The 20,598-nt window shown below is 42.0% G+C and overlaps 1 pseudogene; it reads left to right on the forward strand.

The window, feature by feature from the left end:
* Positions 1 to 18,120, forward strand: part of LOC130854912 (parafibromin-like) — a 54,229-nt pseudogene extending 36,109 nt beyond the window's left edge.
* Positions 18,121 to 20,598: the final 2,478 nt, after the last annotated feature.

Below are 20,598 nucleotides of genomic sequence, written 5' to 3' on the forward strand. Positions count from 1 at the left end.
GGCCCATGTAAAGAGTCTCCCATTAATAACATTCACTGTGTACACTGATAGCAGAGAATTATTTAGAGCTATCAAATGTGTTATTACAACTTATCCTGTATGCCCTAAAGAAGACATTTTTGACTTGTGGGGAAAAAAGGATATTTGCAGGGAGTTAACAAATGACAAAATATCATTGTCTATAATAGGGGAAAAGATGTAGCAATGCAATTCTGTAATAACTCAGCTATAATCTGCCACTCCCTCTTTTTCTTGTTGTTTTTCAACGGTTACCATGCTCATCTCACAAAAAAAGAGAGACAGAGAGAGGTGAAACCATAAAAGGAGAACTCAGTTGAAGAAATGTGTTTTAAGTGTTGATTTATTATGTGGACTTAAAAGTCCCTACCAGGAAAAAAAATGACCATTTCCTTTATTTTCTACTAAAAATATCGCAAGCTACCAGTTTAAGGATACTCCAGTGTATTACGTGACTTCAAGGAAAAAAGAAGATGTATTTTAAAGTTCTGATTTTAAATATAAAGGCAGGGACGTCCCTGGCAGTCCAGTGGTTAAGACTTCACCTTCCAATGCAGGGAGTGAGCGTTCGGTCCCTGGTTGGGAGCTAGGATCCTACATGCCTTGTGGTCAAAAAAAAAACAAAATATAAAACAGAAGCAGTATTGTAACAAATTCAATAAAGATGCTTAAAAAATGGTCCACATCAAAAGAAATATTAAAAAAAATAAATATAAAAACAATGGTGCAGGGGTAAACATGGGGTTATTACTACAGAGTATGGGAAGCCTTGTTTGGCAAAAATCATCTCACGCTTCCTGTTCAGGATGTGATTGCCTGCATAAATAGTTCTCAAGACTTTTGTATATTTCAACCCATGGACTATTTTCACAGGTTCACTATAGACCCTTTTGGACACATCCCTTTATACATGATGCTGCATGGACGTAACTGTATTCCATACCCCCACAACACAGAAACACACATGCACAGCCAAAGAACGAATGGAGAAAAGATGATGCCTTTCGATGTCCCTCATCCACATGGTTGACATGTATGGTATTCTTCCTATGTCTCAAGCACCATGCTGGGCACTAGGAGAGACACAGGAATAATATACCTAATTCTTGTCCTCAGGAAGGTATCTTCAAGTAACGGGAGAGAGACATAAAAAATAACAAATCACAATATAAAATGGTAATTTTGTCATGAAGATATGGAGGACTGTGCTGTGAAATTAGCAGAATGGAGAGATTCACTCTGCCCAGCGTCAGTGAAGCCTTCACAGAGAAATTGACACTTAAAGGAATAGAATGTTTCCAGACAAGAAATAGGAAAGATCTGGGATTGCTAAATTTCAATTAATTCTAAAAAATACACACTTTAGAAACACAATCAAAAGTTTTCCTGAATACCAGTACACAGACCACACAAAAGACCTTTTCAGAATGCTGAGCCATCCTTCTGAAGTCTTGGGTTGTTTGTTACCACAGCAGAGCCTGTTTTATCCTTTCCAGAATGATTGTATGATGGTCTTTTTGGAGCCATAGACCAGATCATGGTACGTGTAGGTGAGCATGGGGTTTCCTCAAAAGGAGAAGCAGCTCCCAGAATCAGTCATCTTGGGAAATAACCAGGCCTGGGATAAGAAATAAGGATTTTTGAGACTTCCCTTGTGGCGCAGCGGTTACAAATCCACTTGCCAATGCAGGGGACACAGATTTGAGCCCTGGTCAAGGAAGATCCCACATGCCACGGTGCAACTAAGCCTGTGTGCCACAACTACTGAGCTCGAGTGCTACAACTACTAAAGCTGGAGTGCCTAGAGCCTGTGTTCCACAGCAAGAGAAGCCACTGCAATAAGAAGCCCACACACCGCAACGAAGAGTAGCCCCTGCTCTCCGCAACTAGAGAAAGCCCGTGTGAAGCAACAGAAACCCAATGCAACTAAAAATAAATAAATAAATAATTAATAAAAATTTAAAAAAAGAAAGAAGGATTTTGTAAGCCACTTAGGAGAGAAATTTTTCCTTCTCTCTTGGGGCTAGGGAGTCTAAGGTAGGGAATTCCTGGAGCCCTTCTGATATTGAGATGAGTGTATTGGGTGAGCATAACAGGCACAGAACTGATAAAGGAGAGAGCAGTGCCCTGTCCCCGGGGGACACCAGGAATGAACACCAGGCTCTGCTGAGGGCTGGAGAACAGGAAATGGGGACAAGATATCCCAGAGCAATTCTTCCTTGATTTGGTGTTGTTCTTTCCTGTCTGAAGCATAAGTAAAACTAAAGACGATAAGCACCAGAAGTAGCCTCTGTCACTGGCCCACTTTCCTGACGTCATTGAGTTGCAAGCTGCAATTTCATGCTGCAAATGGAAATTTTGCATGAGGGTTACTCAGTAGGAAACATCATTCTGTCTGCCTGGTTGTCATCAGGTCTGTTCTGTAACAGCTAGGCTGCAACATTAACTGCAGTAACAAACAGCCCGAGAACCTCAGTGGCATAAAACAGGAAATGTTTATTTCTTATTTATCTACATATTTAATGCATACATGTGCATTGTGTGGCCTCTGCGTAAAGTCGTCCTCTTTCCAGACACTTAAAACCACCCCCTTCCCAACCAGCAGTGGTATACATGACTTCTGCTGGTCCAAAGGATTCCACACAAGAAAGGTGGCAGAATGAGAGTGCGTGTGCAGCCTGAAGGTTGCCATGGACCCCACACATTCCCCAGAAAATCTCTTGAGTCCCTTGCTGAAGGGTATATGGTTTTAACTGAGCAAACGATAAGCAAATTTGAAATGTACTGAGCAGGCTGTTAGCTTTCTTGACAAAAGAAATTCTGTAAGCACTTTTTAGTCGTAGGTAGAGAAGATGAAGAAACAGTGATAAAAGAATAAGCAGAGAAGAGAGGGTGAGTGAAGTTTCAGAGGCAAATAGAGACATAAGAGAAAGGAATGCAAGAAGGAGAATCATGTCAGTGGGTACCACCCATCCTTGCCCTGAGTGGCTTTGGTACAATGTTCTCCTCTGATGCTCCACGGATATTCATTTCTCTAGGTCCTGGCTACTTAATCCAACAAAGAAAGACCCCTAGGCAAGAGGAAGCAGGAGGGAAGAGCAGGAAGGTGTGGGGACATCAAAAAGATACCTGAGTCTAGGCTCTCAAAGAAGAGTAACTGGAGAAAAAAAAAAAACAAAGAACAATAAGGGGCCAAGGAAAATGGAAGCAGCTATGGAGAGTCTAAAATTCGGAATCTGCTTAGCAGGGAGACACTGCAGCAAATGAAATTGCTGGTCTGTTATTCCAGCCTTGAAATATCAGATTCTTCCCCTGCTGCACTCTTCCTGGTGATGATGGCAAAGCTCACACTCTTGAGATCGTATCTGGGAAGAAGATTATGAATAGGCTGGGAATTGGTCATCCCAGAATAAATACATGGGCCCTTGGCGTGGTGCTTTGGGGATTGGCCTGCCTGAACCAGGCAGGCTGGTCACACTCCCGGGCTCAGGCTCTTTCTTCCCATTGTTAGACACATGCCTAATCTTACTACCTCCACATGGCCCAGGGCTTTAGAGAACATGCTGGGCCTGCTGGGGAGAGGTGGGATGACTGTATTCCTGAGAAAACCTTGCTCTGACCCTTGAGAAATCACTTAACTTTTGTTTAAAAAAAAAAAAAAACTTTTACAGCTTCACAAACCTGGTGCTAAAAATATCATTCTAACGTAACCAGAGCTGCTTTCTGTAGCACTTTGCTAGCAGAGACTATCAGACTATCAGGCATCTCTATGAGATGTCAGACTGTCTTTTCACATAAAAACCATGAAATTGTTTAATTGAAATCCACTGTGAGAAAAGTTCTGAATCCTCAAAGAGGGGATGTATATTTGCCTGGGAAAGTAACAAGCCACTCCTCAAGGGGCTCTTAGACCTTGAAATGGCAGCTGGGTTTTGCTCACATCACAGCCCCTATTTATCATTTTTTCATGACTTAATTGTGGAATTGTTTTTTAAAAATTTACATGAAATAGAAATAGGAAACTCTTTCTATTTCCACTTGTTCTAAGCAAGAAATGTTAGAGTACAGCCAATGGCTTAAACGCCTCCTGATTGTTTGCTTGAGTATCTCCTCTTTTTCAGAAATTAATACTTCTCTTTTCTTCTTCCATCTACAAATACAGTATTTCCTCAGAAGCTATCATATTTTACACAAGGCAACCATAAACCTAATCAATGCTGTGGTGTGAAAAAAAGGGATCAGATTGGTGGTTGCCAGAGGAGGGAGTGGGGGATGGGTGAAATGGGTAAAGGGGTTTTAAGGTACAAACTTCCAGTTATAGAATAATTAAGTCCTGGGGATGCAGTGTACAGCATGGGGACTATAATACTAATACAGTTTTGTATATCAAAGTTGCTAAGAGAGTAGATCTTAAAAATTGTCATCACAAGAAAAAAATTTGTAGCTATAACAAATAGTAAGTAGACTTACTAAGATGATCATTTCATGAGATATGTAAATATCAAATCCCTATGCTGTGTACCTGAAACTAATATAATATGTCAATTATACCTCAATTTATAAAAAAGACTCAGTCCCATGGATGCCCAGCTTGGCAAGCCCCAGCGTCTCAAAGAAACAGAGGGCATCCTTTCCTTTGGGAAGATTTCTACTCCAGGCTGCATGGCTTGGTGAGCAGAGTATTGGCTTGATTTCAGTCCCCACATGTCCCCCAGGTACGCACCTTTGTGAAATACACAAACTGCACAACTCTACATGTCAGTTCTTACATGTTCTTACAGGATGTGTCTCCTTGACTACATTTGATTGGTGCAGCGGTGGCTTCTTACATAAGGGTGGCCAATCAGAGCTCTACTGTGGAATTTTTTCCAACTAGGCCCAAGAGAGTTAACACCTCCTCTGTTGGTGAAAGTCAAAAGATGAATTTTGTGAGCTATTGGTGACTGAGATTCCTACCATTTGAAAAAAGCCATTGATAGTGAAAAAGAATGAAGCCAATGCACAAGGAAAGAAAGGTAAGAGATGGCAAACACTCAGTCAGCACTGAAGTTCCTGGTTCCAGAGGTGCCTGAGCCCTGCAGCATCCCTGTTCTCGTGACAGGTGGTTTGGTTGTTCAGTCCTCACTTGGAGTCCACGAGTCAAAGACATCCTTTTTGCTTCAACTTCTTTGAGTTGGAGAAGTTTGCAACATGGCAACTGGAGAGTCATGAAAAAAATGCAGCAGCGCTTCAAAGAGCAGCCGTGTATCACAGCAGCCAGTGCTCCCAGGTATGGCCTGCACAGATCACCCGTGACCAGCTCCTGCAACCTGCGCACAGAGAAGTCTGTGCTTGTTACATGATTAGGAGCCAAGAACTCCCCATTCTAGCAGTATGACCCTATCCAAGCCTCTAGACCTCTGTTTCCATGTATGCAAAATGGAAATTTTAATAATTCCTATTTCACAGATTTTTTGAGAGGATTAAATGAAGTAATGCATGTAAATATTTAGGACAGGGCCTGACACCTAGTGTTCAATAAATGTGAGATCTGATTATTATTATTTTATTGTTTCCAGTGTGAGATGGTGCTTGACATAGGATAGGCACTGGTAAGAGTTGCAATGGGATGCAGATGTAGAGAAGGGACATCAGGATGGGGGGGAGTAGAGCAAAGGGGAAGCAGGGACGTAGTGAGAGAGTGGCATTGACATATATACACTACCAAATGAAAAATAGACAGCTAGTGGGAGGCTGCTGCATAACACAGGGAGAACAACTCGATGATGGGTGATGACCTAGAGGGGTGAGGTAGGGAGGGTGGCAGGGAGGGGATATGGGCATATATGTACAAATGCAGCTGATTCACTTTGCTGTACAGCAGAAACTGGTACAACAGTGTGAAGCAATTATACTCCAATAAAGAGCTTAAAAAAAAAAGAGTTGCAATGTGTATAACAATCTCATTTTAGCCTTAACTCCATGGCCAATATTCTGTGACCTTAGGAAAGTTATTTTTTTGAATCAGTTTTCTCCTCTTTAAATGGGAAAAATAATAATATTTTTGGAAGGTTAATTGAAAGATAACATGAAATAATGTATATAAACAAATTTCATGAACTCAAATTCTATTGATTTACAAAAGCTGAAAAATTAGAAAGATGAATCTGTTTGCTTTTTTACAGTGATATTAATATATCAGTACTTTAATAGCTAGAAAAGAAGAGAGAACTTGTAAACTAATATTCTTCTATTGAATGCAATAGGTACCATATGTCCTAAAATTAGAGGCTTTTTTTCCCGTTGGGATCAATAAAACTATTTTTATTTTTATTGGGGAAAAATGTGTCCTTTAAACATTCTTATTTTTCTTGAATTAGCCCTCATGCACAAATTTTAGTTTCCCCTGGGGAAGACTGTCTGAGAATTTCGATAGTACCCCAAGCTCAGCCTGGGAAAACAACAATTTTAAAATTTCAAATCAAATTTGGCATGATGTTTAAAACATTAGCTTGCCTACAACAAAAGAAGCCTTAGATCAAATCATCTGTTTTCTTAGCTTTCTAGCCTTTGATAAGTGGAGATTTTGAAAATAAAACTGAATATAATCATCTCTGGAACATTTTGGTGAGAGTAACCCCACCAAAAAAAAAAAAAAAAAAAACTATTGCTTTTTCTAGCAAGTTTGCAGATCCGATTGAAGAAGATGGTTAGCAGAACAAATTCAAGTTAAAGAATTAAAAATATGAGACCATGTAAGAACAGGAAAGTTGAACACCATGCTACAACATCTCATTTCTCTTTTAATTTAGAACATCACTATCTGTCCTCTGTCACAACCTCCTCCCCTCTTAACCTGAACATTTGCAAGAAAGAAACTGGAAAGTGTGGGGATTGGAAAGAGCCCCGATGTCTGACTCGGCTATTTTCAAGCCTGGTCATAGAGCTGCTCAGAGCAGCTCTTTGGCGATGTGGATGCAAGGTTGTGGTGGACACCCCCTAGCTGGACTGCCTTCCAGCAGCACTTTCCCTTGCTTCCTTGCTAGCAAAATCTCAGTTTTCCCAGTTCATCAATATGACTAACCCTAGGATATAACTCAGGATCGGTCTCTGTCAACGTTTTACTATTAGAAGTGGCGGAATGACCCAGTCCTGGCCAACGTGATGTCAGGGGATCTGCTGGGACCTCCGGGAAAGAGTTTCCTCCCTGACAGAGGGGGAAAGAAAGGCCCATGAGTCCAGCCCTCTGCCCTCCCCTTCCTCTTCCTTCTTCGAACACTTTCGTGAAGATATGATGTCTGGAGCGACAATGGGAAGACAAGCCAATTAGAGAGACTGATGCAGTGGCTGAGCCATGGTGAGCTGCTGACACACTCTTCAAACTCCCACCTCTAGAGGTGTTGTTACCTGAGTAATTAAATGACTTTACTGGTTAAAATACTGCTAGGTGTTTGGTTACTTGTGAGCAAAATCACCGTAACTGAGAATAGGGTTTTCCCCAAAGAATGTTACCCACAATGTTACCTCCTCCTTGCGCCCTTAATGTTGCTATGCATTTAGAACCACAGAACGTCAGAGCTAAAAGTCACTGTATGCCTCCAGTTAACGGATGGGAAAGAAATTCAGACGTGATTCCCCTTGATCAAAGTGATGAGTCAGTGTAGATGGCTATGGAAAAGGAGAAAGTCGCATCGGACATTTGAACTTTGGAGTGAATGACTGTCAGATTCATTCCCTAGAAGCAGGTTTGCCTGTGGACAAAGCACACTAAGCGCCAGGAACTAAGCACCTCCTCTAAAAGAGGAGGTTATCTTTAAGAAGGAGAAAGGTATAGATAGGGTAATTGGAGACTCCATGATCAATATCTTCAATTTTTTGTTATTATTTTTATTTTATATTGGAGTATAGTTGATTGACAATGTTGTGTCAGTGTCAGATGAACGGCAAGGGGATTCAGTTGTACATACACATGTATCTATTCTTTTCCAAATTCTTTTCCCATAATATCTTCACTGTTTTTAAGGCCAGACCTAAAGTAAATTTTTCCACAAAGATCATGTGAGATGGAGAGTGCATTCTTGCAAATTGCTTTCCAAAAATGCACAGTTCCTCCAAAAGGCGTGAGAGCTCTGGCCTTACCACTGCTGGACTTCTGGGCCCTGCTCTTGGCACTGGAGGCCCTGGTGCTGGCAATGGGGAGGTTACGAGGTTCATAGAACCTCGTGAAAGAGATTTACAAAAAACCACAGAGCTAAAATAAATACTATCATAGGGGTATCAGAGGCCAGTCTCAAAAGCTGCAAGTATTTTCTGAACTTCTGCCATCTGATTCTCCCATAGCCGTGTGGATGCAACTCAACTATTCAATTTGTTTGAATTGTTGGTTTACAAGATTTTTCTTGAAATGTTGACAATCCCTTCTTCTATTTTTTTCCCTCAAACTTTTATGAAACTCTAGAGTACTTTTATCAGAGAGAATATAGTTTTAACTTAATTATAAAAGTAACACAGGTGTACATCCCTATCTGCCTTCTGCACTGCCTAGCCTTAGCTCTATTCAGCAAAGTGTGTGGGACATAGTAGATGCTCAATAAGTATTTATGGGCAAAATGCAGGGAAAAATACAGGAAACTTAGAAATACAGGAAAACAGAATTTTAGAGAAACTTCCTCTTTACATATGCATTTGTACACAGTCAAATCTTGTTCCATAAATATATTTTCTATTTATATTTTAAGTTGTCTGTTTCTTTTCCTGTAAAAGGGGAAGCCTGTGGGACTTGTTGTTTCCTGAAAATGGGATTTTTGGAAATTTTTGACTGTATTATCCTCCGCTATAATAAAGGACAGAAGGACAGCAAGCTGCTTCCACAAGTTTACTCATTGCTGGAAACAAATCTAAGTTTTCTAACTGCCACTACAAATTCCTCTACTCTGCTATGTAGGTCAGTCTAAGACATTTGGTAGAGTTCTGTAGTTTAACTAGAACAATTAAAAAAACTGAAGGAACCAAAGTATGTAAATAATAAATGTCCTCCTTCATTTGCTATTACATCGGGTAAATGTGAGTCATGACATATTTTCTTTGCTCACTTGAAGAGTGATTTATGCCCTGATATTACCAAGCTTGTTTCAGGGGCTGTTGGAGCTGGACGTGCAGCTCTGGAAGTAAATGAGGAGGCTGTCATTGAAACTCCCTGGAAATGTCCTCATTCGCAACATAATTTAGCAAATACGATACTGACACCTCTGTACCAATCCTGGGTTGGCATATACGCCATTCCAGTAAATCACCTCCTGCAGACCCTCTGCCTCATCAGGGCTGGGACTGTTACTCAGAAACTAGGGAGAAAGAATTTAGATAGAGTATAGTTTTAAATTTCATCTGGCAGACTATTATAAAATGTTATTACAAGAGTCCGCAGGGAGCCACAAAGGGATGTAACAGGACCTGAGTTCAAATTACAGTCAATTTCTGATCACAGATGTCCCCATTATTTGTACACTGGATTATTCTTACCTGTGGCAGAATTGTCCTTGGGAAAAAAAACAGAGAAATAAGGACAGTTTGTCTTAAGTTCCAATTTTCCCATCTAGCCATTCCTTCACCAAATCTGTATGAAGCACATATATGATGCCAAGCATTGTCTAAGCATGAGGACCTTGCAGACAACAAAACAGAGCCCCTGCCCACATGGGTCTTAGTTTATTAGGCAGATGCAATAAATAAATGAATAAAAATACATAATATGATAGTGTGTCACCATAAGTGTTATGATAAAAAATAAAGGATGAGATGATGGGATTGAGATGTTATAGAGTTCTCTAGAGGAGAGGCATCTCTGAGCAGGGAGGCAGGTGAATTGAGGAGCTAGCCTTGGGCTACCTAGAGGAAGAAGCTCCAAGCTGCTGGAACAGCCGGTGCAAAGGACCCGGGGCAGGCTTGTACAAGAGCAGACACAGGCAGGGGACGTGAGAGGACCAGCCAGTGTGATAGGTAGAGTGAACAAGGGATTGAGCATGTGAATCATATCAGAGAGACACCTGGAGACACAGTCGTGCAGGGCATGGAGGCCCCTGGGAGGACTTTGGCTGGTCAGTGCATTTAGAGGGTTGTCGCAAAAGACTGACAGCATCCAAATTGCCTTTTAAAAGGATCCTCTGATTATAGCTTAAAGCCTAAACTATGTATGTGTGTGTTGGGGGTGGGGGGATGCTAAAAATAGAAATGGGAAAACCACTAGGGAGTTACTACAGAAATCCTCCCCAGAGATGACTGGTTTGGACCGGAGACAGGATTTCTGGCTGGGTTGGATGTGGGGTGGGAACAAGAGAAAAATGAAGGATAACCCTGGTTAAAGGCCTCATCAACTGAGTAGGACTACAATGGTCCCTATTATCTGGAGGAGGGTCTGTCCCAGCCCCCCAACCCCCGCCCTGCAGATACCAAAACCCGAGGATGTTCAAATGCCTTATATAAAATGGCATAATATTTGCATATAATCTACACACATCCTCCTGTACACTTTAAATCATCACTAGATTACTTAAAATACCTAATATAATGTAAATGCTATGCAAATAGTTGTCAGAGTGTGGCAAACTCAAGTTTTGTATTTTGGAACTTTCTGAGATTTTTTTTTTTCCCGAATATTTTCGATTCACAGTTGGATGAATCCACAGATACAAACTTGCAGGTCCAGAGGGCCAACTGTATTTATTAAGATGGGAAAGACTGTGAGAGGAGTAGGTGTGGGTGGGTGTGGGTAATCCAGAGGCCAATTTTAGACAGGTGAAGTGTGAAATCTTAGGAGAATCCCTCTAATGGAGGTGATTGTTGTAGATATGCGCTTTGGACCCTGCTCCTATAAAAAAAGACATCAAGAAGGAAAAGAACGAGTAAGGTTATCTTGTGTGGCTTTCTGAGGTCTCACAGCGTGGGGTTCTCAGAGCCACAGCTGCTATCACAGGTATGGACAACTGTTAGCGCTACTGGTTCCTTGAGGTGTGGATGACAGGGGAAGACACATGGGCTCAGCTTTCTGCGATAGGACAACACCCAGGCTGATGAAGATGGTGAAGGCTGATGAAGTGATTGGCAAGCATTCTAGGAGCCCAAGAATGCCGAGACGAGACTAACTATGTGGTCTGGGAGAATGGAAAAGAAACCAACCCCGAGAACCCCACACATCAGATTCTATTTTATTTCCACTTGATAATGTGCACTGTCCTTATCCTGCTGTCCATGTCCCACTGCAGCCACTGAAAATATTCCCATGTTAGAAGACCTGACTGGGTATCTCACGGTGAAACATTGGCGAGTGTAGACAAAAGTGCCCCTAGAAATAGGGATCTGCTCAACTTAAATGAGCAGCAGATAAGGTTTTATTATCTTTTTTTTAATTTTTATGATTTGGCTGAGTTGGGTCCTCGTTGCTGTGTGTTGGCCTTCTCTAGTTGTGGCGAGCAGGGGCTACTCTTTGTTGCGGTGCAAGGGCTTCTCATTGCAGTGGCTTCTCTTGTTGCAGAGCACGGGCTCTAGGCACTCGGGCTTCAGTAGTTGCAGAGCACAGGCTCAGTAGTTGTGGCACATGGGCTTAATTGCTCTATGGCACGTGGTATCTTCCCGGACCAGAGATTGAACCCATGTCCTCTGCGTTGGCAGGCAGATTCTTAACCACTGTGCCACCAGGGAAGCCCCAGGTAAGGTTTCAGTAGAAACAGAGGAGCTATGAAGATGAAGAGTGTGTAACCTTGATAAAGATTGGACCACATAAAAAAGAATGAAATAATGCCATTTGCAACAACATGGATGGACCTAGAGATTATCATAGTAAGTGAAGTAAGAAATAGAAAGACAAATACCGTACGATATTACTTATATGTGGAATCTAAAAAAGAAATGGTACAAATGAACTTATTTACCAAACAGAACAGACCCACAGATATAGAAAACAAACTTATGGTTACCAAAGGGGAAAGGAGTGGGAGAGGGATAAATTAGGAGTTTGGGTTTAACAGATACACACTACTATTTATAAAATAGATAACCAACAAGGACCTACTGTATAGCATAGGGAACTATACTCAATATCTTGTAACAACCCGTAAGGGAAAAGAATCTGAAAAAGAATATATACATATATATATATGTATATACATATATATATATGAATCACTTTGCTATACACCTGAAACTAACACAAAATTGTAAATCAACTATACTTCAATTTACAAAAAAAATAAGAAAAAAAATCCTAATCCAAGCACTCATTTTTCTCATCCTTTAAAAAAAAAGAGAGCGAGAGAGTTCAGCCTAAAGGAGGGACTGTACAAACAGAACAGATGAGGTCTTTGTCCGAAGCTATGTCTGCAGAAGATATCACTGCAAAGTCAAAACTGAGGCTAAGAAAAGATCTACAATCAAGACTGACCTAGGGGAAGATGCAACTGTCCTAAAACAGAGGTGTTTGGGGGAGACTGAGATGACGGTGATTCAAGATATTGTCAGCAGTGGAGAGAGGAGGATCAGAAGTATAGTAAACTGTCTCCAAGAATATTTCTGCAATTCTTCAATCTGTAAAGGCCAGAGAAGGATGGAATGTACCTGAACAGTGGACCAGCCCCAGATACAGCACCTGTGGGTCCCATGTTACCAAGTACCCTTTCTTAGCTGCCTGCAACATACACAACCAGGAGAGTGTCAAAGGAAAAAAAGGAAAAGAAGGCTGCAGAACTGACAGTATACCACTTCCCACAGGAGACCACGGAAACCTGTAACAGAGGAGGATGCCTCTGCCAGTGAGACTCAGACTCCTGAACATGGACAGTTCTGAGACCAATTTCTCCAGCCAGGCTCTCCTCAAACCAGAGGAAAGGATCTCCAGCATCCATCATCCTACGTCAGGCAGCTGCACCTCATTGATAGCCATGCTTAATGCAAAAGACTTCCTACAGGATCTGAAATTTGTCCCATTAGTTGAAAAGAAAAAGCAAGGCTGCCAGTGAGAAAATGAAACTATAATTCAGAGAAGGAAAGAGCGGATACAGCCAGAGAGCAAGGCAATTATTGTCCAAGTTCTTTATGGAGTAGTAACCAACCGCTTAAGTGCATTTCTTTTTTTTTAAGTAATTAATTTATTTATTTTATTGGCTGTGTTGGGTCTTTTTTGCTGTGCGTGGGCTTTCTTTAGTTGCGGTGAGTGGGGGCTGCTCTTCGTTGTGGTGCGCAGGCTCCTCATTGCCATGGCTTCTCTTGTTGCGGAACATGGGCTGTAGGCACGTGGTCTTCAGTAGTTGCAGCACACGGGCTCAATAGTTGTGGCGCACAGGCTTAGTTGCTCCGCGGCATGTGGGATCTTCCTGGAGCAGGGATCGATCCCATGTCCCCTACATTGGCAGGCGGATTCTTAACCACTGCACCACCTAGGAAGCCCAAGTGTATTTCTTTTTTTTATTTTTTCTTTTTAAAAAATTTTTGGCCATGCTACATGGCTTGTAGGATCTTAGTTCTCCGATTAGGGATTGAACCCCAGAGTCCTAACCACTGGACCTCCAGGGAATTCCCTAAGTACATTTCTTTTTTTTTTCTTTAGATCTTTATTGGAGTATAATTGCTTTACACTGCTGTACCAGTTTCTGCTGTACAACAAAGTGAATCAGCTATATGTATACATATAGCCCCATATCCCCTCCCTGTTGAGCCTCCCTGCCACCCTCCCTATCCCACCCCTCTAGGTCATCACCAATTTCTTAAGAGTAGGAGAACCAGGTTGTAGCAGTTTTGGTTCAGGGACCCTCCTGACAGTTAGAAGATTGGCTGTGGCTTTTGCCTGATGGTTCACTATTTATTTGCTAAAACTCTAGATTGTCTCAAGGATGACGAAGTTTGTCTGGATCCAAACGTTCAGAAATGTGATGGACTCAGCTATCACAAATGTCCTTTGGATAGATCACTTTTCTTACAGTTCTGAGAAACCTTTACAGCTACATGGTAAAGCACACATCCCACTTGAGATTCTGAATTGGTTGGTTTCCCCTTTGTCTGGAAATTGGGGTTAAGAAACATGGATATACCTTGATCTAAAGGCTAGGAGTCAAGTTTTATGAATTGACTAGAAATGTTAAAAAGACGAAGTTCACAGCTTGCTCTCCTACAAGACCTAGCTTAACCTTTTGTGGAGAACCCTGACGAACACACTTAGGTTCTGTGACTTTTATTTTTTCCCGTTACCTCCCCCAACGCCTGAGTGTCTTTATTTCTTCATCCTCCCAGAGGCCCCTCCCCTCCTCCCACCCTTGGGTTCGGGGCCTGGCACAGAATAGGTGCCCCTCCCAAGCTACCAACGATGTGATGCTACGGTGAATGGAGGCGCAGCTTGAAAAACGGGATGTTATTTGTTATTCTCATTGCAAGTTTTGTAATGACCATGATAGCCATTTAGAACATGTTGGCATCACCACTAGCCCGTAGTCTAACCTCTGAATGATCTGTGTCGAATCACAGAGCCGAGTGGCAGTGTCATGAATGTCACCCCCCTCCACAGCTCTGATATGTTCCCTTCTTAAGGTCAAGGAGAGGAAATTTAAATATCAGGGTTGAGTTCCTGAGCAATCATGTCATTTCTATTGATCACCTAATGAAAATGTATGGCATTTAACAGTGAAGAGATAAGTTTACCTGGGGCAGCCGGCCGCTGCAGCTGTGCTCAGGCCACTGCCAAGAAAGGCTTTCACCATACCTTTAATTTTAATTTTAAGATTCTCCTATTACCCGGGGGTAAGGGAAAGGGGAGGAATAAATTTGGAGATTGGGATTGACACATACACACTACTATATATAAAATAGATAACTAAGAAGAACCTACTGTATAGCACAGGGAACTCTACTCAATACGCTGTAATGACTTATATGGAAACAGAATTTAAAAAAGAGGGGATATATGTGTATGTATAACAGATTCACTTTTCTGTACACCTGAAACTAACACAACATTGTAAATCAACTATAATAAAAATTTTTTTTTAAAATGAGTCTCCTAATTGCAGAAAGCACAGGAGGACTGAAGAAAAGTTGGGCACTTTAGTTCTGCAATTTTATTACTGAGACATATAAATAAAAACATAGACACCAGTAAACATGGTGAGAACCCTGATAGATGAAATGTAGAGTCCAAAGTAAAGGGAACTTGAAAACTTTGCTTAATCTATCTGGGTAGATAATGCCTACGATATTTTCCTGGGGTCCTACAGATATAATGTTTAATAACAACTATAAAAAATCCAAATAGGGAGCTTAAATAATGAACATAGAAACAGTCACATGATAAACCAGTCACACCTTAGAAAGAAGCAGAGGGACTTCCCTGGTGGCGCAGTGGTTAAGAATCCGCCTGCCAACACAGGGGACACAGGTTCAATCCCTGGTCCGGGAAGATCCCACATGCCATGAAGCAACTAAGCCTATGTGCCACAGCTCTGAGCCTGTGTTCTAGAGCCCGAGAGCCACAACTACTGAAGCCGAGTGCCTAGAGCCCGTGCTCCACAACAAGAGGAGCCACCGCACTGAGTAAGCCCATGCACCACAAAGAAGAGTAGCCCCCGCTCTCCACAAATAGAGAAAGCCCATGCACTGCAATGAAGACCCAACACAGCCAAAAATAAATAAAATAAATCTTTAAAAATTTTTTTTTAATTAAAAATAAATAAAATAAATCCTTGGAGCAGAACGTGGCACACAGTCATATTGTGTGTTTGTGAAATAAACCAGGTAAGTAACATGGGTTTGTCTAGTGTCTCTCCTCTTAGAACACAAGCTGGATGAGGAAAAGGAAAGCCTCCTGCTTTGCCTCCTCCTGTCCATGCCCAGTGCTAAGACAATGGCTGGGGGCACCCTGAGCTTCCTCTGCACAGTCCTCCTGGGTTTCCCTCTAGTGTCTCACTGCCTTCTTTGTCCAATGTCCTTATTTGGGTGACTTAGCTTATGTGTTTAATCATGGACTCAGAGAAATGTTTTAAGCCAACAAATTCTCTGGGAATCCAATCTTGTTAACATAGGTATTTGCTTATTGGGATCTTATATTGATAGTTTAAGGCCTAGAGCTCCTCCTGGCCCAAATATATGGTCCAGAAATAGTACTGATAAAAACAATTTTTACACACTGAGATACAGGGAAGTCACTCTGGCTTATCCATGAGTTAAATTGAATTTGATGCTAACTGAAATAGCCTGTTTGTGGCCCACCAAACATACGCTGTACATCTGCTTTAATTATTTAAAAAAATAAAATAAAAAAAGGAGCACACTGACCAGAAGTAAAGAATGTCCACGTTAAAAATAAAGATTAAATGCCCCTCTTCTTGGGACGTCAATGCTAGTCCTCCTTTGATGATAAGACTCCCTTCCCAGGGGCCAAGGCTATGCTGTACATGCTGGCTTTTTTTTTTTTTTTTTTTGAGAAATGTAACCCTGACTTGTTTAATGTTCTCTGTTCTGACAAGATATAAAACTGTGCTGAAAACCCTGCTTCTCCGGAGCAGTTTCTCAGAGTTATCTGGGAAGCGGACTTCCAGGGTAGTCCTCAGTTTGGCTCAAATAACACTCTTTCCTATTCTTATGATTGATTGTTTACTGATTACTTTTGTTGACACTACTCAGCACGTATTTAAACTATAAGATCATGAGCTGTGGTTTAAGTAAGCCCTCTAGCGGAGCCATGGGGCACACAGACCCGTGCGGAGCAGGGGTGCCGCCAGTACGGGCAGGGTGGGGACCAGGAAGCAACTCAGCCACCGCGCCCGCCTGGGAAAGGGCGGCCCAGCTTCCCAGTTGTGAAATGAAAGGGGTTCAGCCCAGCAGGCAGCTTTATCCCAGGGTCATCTCTGACTCCTGATTACCTCACCACCAGCCAATCAGAAGGATGTCCACAAGATGGTCACACCCCCCGTAATCCCCCTCCCTCACCCTCTTTAAAACCCTTTCCCCGAAAGCCTTCAGGGAGTTGGGGTCTTTTAAGCTCTAGCTGCCCTGGACTTCTTGCTTGGCGCCCTGCAATAAACACTGCACTTTCCGTCACCACAACCTGTCAGTAGATTGGCTTCACTGTGCGCGGGCAAATGGACCCAAGTTTGGTTCGGTAACAGCTTGGGTTAGTTATTTTGCCTTCAACAGTACCATGGTGGGGGTGAGGTTCAGATCTTTAGTTCCCTTCCAACTCTAAGAGCATCTCTTCCACTCGGCAATAATAAGCCCATCTCGTTTTTCTCTAGGATGAGTCATATACAGACAACATAAATTCTGCTTCGGGACGTTAAGGTGATAGACTATGAAGACTTTGAATCATGAGTAACAGTAACATCTCCTCCTGATGTGGTAGGTGTGACAGATGAATAAGCAGTGCTAGTTTGGGTGACAAATGAACAAGCCTTGTTACCTGTGCTCTGCTTTCGCAGTGATTTGAGCTTTTCTTTCAGGCATGAAGAGGCGATGGCTGTAAAAATGTTTCTTTTAAGGCTTGCTAAGATTGGAATGTCACATTTCAGCATCTGCAATGATATACTTAAGAAATGAGAGTGAGACCAGCCAGTTTGTGTGGCTGGGGATGAATTCGAACCTGTCATTAGACACACGACTTCGAAGGTCAGCTGCAGAAAGCAGGTTGATACAGTGTGCTGGGGGTTTGTGAGCGGTGCTGCTAATGTTTTGCCTGCACACCCATGTTTATACACACACACACACACAAGACCTTGGAATCAATCCTTGCAAATGCCTGGGGATGTACTTCGACACTACCTTTGTATGCAGGGAAATGTCCTTGTAATTTGTCTTGTAAGATGGTAGGAAATATTTCAGCGAAAGATAAAACTATCAGCAGAAAATATTATTCCTCTGAAAAACGTGTGTCCTTTAACAAGCTTAAGTCCTTCCCCTCGTGCTACCTTGGGATGAGGACTCTCGCAATCAGAAAGGCTTTTATCTGCAATGTGTAGGGGCCAGCCCCGCTGTGGTCCCCTCCTTCCAGGTCCCCACACAGGCCTTGGAGGCAAGGCCCAGCTGCACCGCAGCCTGACGTGTCTTCGTGAATCTGCCATCCTCTCAGGAACTCAGCAAGAGTGGCAGCTTTGAGAGGAAGTGTCAGCAAGCGGTTTCCCATCCACTGCCCTACCTGTGGGAGATGCCACAAGGCAATTTCTCATTTGTTCCCTTGGTTCCCAGGAGGCATGGGACTTTTCACTTGTTCCCTGCCTTCAGAAACAGACGCAGACCCTAAAACTGCTTAGCTGGTGTCCTCAGGAACAGTGTCCCACTGCTCACGTCACAGTCATCGTTGGGCCCTTTGGGTTTAGTGTAGTCCTATGGGACAGGGACACAGGGAGCTGACACATGCTGATCTTAGATTGTCTAAATCCACCTGGGCTCGTTGTCTCCTTCAAAGTGTGGCAAGCCAGCCTCATCACATTCTAAGCGGCCACTACGCTGCTGCCTAGTGAATGCTTGACTGCTTGGTTCAAAACCTGGGCAACAGTAGCTTAAGAGAGGGAGGATGTTTATTTTCCTCACATGCTAAGAAGTCTGGACATAGGCAACTGTTATATTAAGTCAGCAACATGATGGCTGATGTCACAGCAAAGATTCTGCAGGCTTCTTGGTCACAAGATGGCTGCTGCAGTGGCAGGCATCACATCTGCATTCAAGGCAGGATAAAGCAATGAAGGCAGGCACCAGCTATCCATCTGTTTTCTTAGGAAAGCAATAGCTTTCCCATAAAAGTACCAGCAGACTTCCCCACTATTGGCCCTAACAGGGTCACACCACCCTGAGCTTCAAGGAAGGCCAGAGTTTTGAAAGAGAGGAACTAGATTGGCATGATTGGCCTAGACTAGACCAGACTGGTCAGAGTACACTGCTGGGTGGGTCTCCTTGCCTCTCTGAACCAGACAGGAGCTCCATGGTGAGGCAGAGGGGAGAAGGGGTTGGGTGGGCAACAACCATGTCTGCCACTTGAACCAATGTGGCAAGTCCCGGCTTTCCCCACACCCCAAGACCAGTCAGTAGCTGACTCCACTCTTTCTCCCTACTTGTGATTCAACTGTAGCTCATACTTGAACTGGCCAATGAAGAGGTGACTGGGGTGAAGACAATTTCCAGTTCTGCAGAAACTGTGAGACTCACCTAAAAGAAAAAAACTATTAGAATTGCCATGATCAAAGACTATAGATGCACCAGACCTGAATGCCTTTTCAGGCCTTTTTTCTTTTCTTCGTTCTAGAGGTGAAATACCAGAGTTGACATCAATGGTTAGAAGAGAGTGATGTTAGGTGGACATTGAGAGTCTGAAGCTACCACAAGCTTACTCACCTTCGCAGAATTCTAACCATAGTAAGTTTCCTTCAGGTAAGAGAGCTATATCCCCTCTTATTTAATTAAGAGATAGTTGGGATTATTACCTGTGTTTTCACAGATTGATACAAGGAAAATCAGCCTATCTGGTCTGGAGGGGAGAGAGTTGTTCAAATGCTACCAATGGACATGATCCCTCAGAAGACAGGCTATGAGGACTTAACCTACCCTTACCTTCCCTTTCATTTGCCAAACTCCTACACATCCCTCAAGACCCTGCTTAAAAATAACTTTCTTTATGGAATCTTTCACAAAATTCTCAAAGTTAGTCAAACCATCTGCAATGTTATAGCCCCTTTTCATATTTCTCTTCTCACCCTTACCAGTGGCAACCTGGAATAATTTACTTACCCAACAGTCTCACCCACCAGAGTAGGAACATTCCCAGAGGAGCAGTTTTGTCCCAAACATTTAGCACAAGGTGGAAAACACAGTAGTAAGTTCTTAATATATTTTTATTGAATAAAATCTATTTAGACTTTGAATAATTATTAACTTATAACATTAAAGTCGTACATCTTTTTAGTTGAAGTATAGCTGCTGTGCAATATTATGTAAGTTACAGGTGTACAATATAGTGATTCACAAGTTTTAAAGGTTATACTCCATTTATAGTTATTATAAACTATTGGTTATAGTCCCTGTGTTGTACAACATATGCTTGTAGCTTATTTTACATCTAATAGTTTGTACCTGTTACTCCCCTGCCCCTATACTGCCCCTCCCCCTTCCCTCTCCCCACTGGTAACCACTGTTTGCTCTCTATATCTGTGAGTCTGCTTCTTTTCTGTTATATTCACCAGTCTGTTGCATTTTTTAAATTCCACATATAAGTGATATCATACAGTATTTGTCTTTGTCTGATAACATCCTGTATCTTAATTCAAGCACATAAAAATTAAAAATGCACTTAGAATCTCAAAATAAAAAGCAAATGCAAAACAAGAAAAATATTTGCAATATAAAAATGGTTTATTTTTCTAATACATATAAACTTCCAGACATTGAGATAAAAAAGATGAACAAGCCAAAAGACAAACGGGTAAGGACATGGATGGACAAATCACATGAAAAGAAGTATAAATGGCCCTTAAGCCAATGAGAAAATGCTCGACTTTACCCAAAATTTTAAAAATGCTAATTAAAACTATGCTGAGATACTCTTCTCACGTCTCATATTGGCAAAAATTCAAAAGCTCAACA

Source organism: Hippopotamus amphibius, chromosome 6, assembly GCF_030028045.1.
Source record: "Hippopotamus amphibius kiboko isolate mHipAmp2 chromosome 6, mHipAmp2.hap2, whole genome shotgun sequence".
NCBI lineage: Eukaryota > Metazoa > Chordata > Mammalia > Artiodactyla > Hippopotamidae > Hippopotamus > Hippopotamus amphibius.